The sequence below is a fragment of the Portunus trituberculatus genome, chromosome 23 (genome assembly GCF_017591435.1).
Source record: "Portunus trituberculatus isolate SZX2019 chromosome 23, ASM1759143v1, whole genome shotgun sequence".
NCBI classification, from domain to species: domain Eukaryota; kingdom Metazoa; phylum Arthropoda; class Malacostraca; order Decapoda; family Portunidae; genus Portunus; species Portunus trituberculatus.
In genome coordinates, this window is record NC_059277.1 from 9,471,516 (window position 1) to 9,472,269 (window position 754).

Below are 754 nucleotides of genomic sequence, written 5' to 3' on the forward strand. Positions count from 1 at the left end.
TGCACCTGTGGGGAGGAACTTGGCAACGCTGGCCGAAGTCATAACAAACACGCGACCCTTCGGTAAATCTGATGTCGTTGATGATTGATTATTTTATTAATGGCTTCGTTTTGGCGGCGAGGAATTCACAACACGCGCCTCACTAAGATTAGGTTTCCCGGCCGCGCCTCGGGTTTCCGGCGAGGCGGCGAGGGAAGGGAGAGGAAGCTGTCCATGGGTTACGGATCCTAGAATTTATCGATCCCTGGAATATTTTTGGCGTTCCCGTGAGACAGCGAGGCAGGGTGAGGCAGAACCGCAGAGTTGAAATAATGAGGATCGTATTAGGAAGGCTATTGGAAGACGGGGGTGGGGGAGAGGAAGATAGGTGAGGGAAGGAGGGTAAACACTGAGGATGGATTTCAGGTGAGCAGTGAGGTGAGGCAGGTGAGGCGGTGTGAGGGATGAGGCAGGTGCTGGTGTGAGGGGTGGCAGACGGGCACCTGTGTATTCAGAGTGCCTCAGTGCGTGGCGTGAGCCCGGAGTGAGCAGACGTGTCGCTCTCCGCCGCTCGTTCCTCTCCACCCCTTTTCTTCACCCTCAAAACCTTGTCGTGGGTCCCCTGGGTGCTCTGGTCCCCGGGACAGCTGGGATCAGGGGAGGAGCGCCCTCACCTGGTCACGTGGCCACTGGAGAACAGGTAAAGGGAGGCTCGACAGGTGTTCACAGGTGCTCAGGTGGTAAGCAGTCTCTATCCACCGTGGAATAGACACTT

At 56.6% G+C, this 754-nt stretch overlaps 1 protein-coding gene across 2 annotated transcripts in view; it reads left to right on the top strand.

The window, feature by feature from the left end:
* Positions 1–516: 516 nt before the first annotated feature.
* The window catches only part of LOC123507750 (dipeptidase 1-like), a 146,215-nt gene continuing 145,977 nt past the window's right edge, over positions 517–754 (top strand). For both annotated transcript variants that reach the window (XM_045260921.1, XM_045260923.1), the window contains exon 1: positions 517–754. This exon is cut by the window's right edge and continues 1,052 nt beyond it. The gene's annotated coding sequence lies outside the window, so the exon portion shown is untranslated.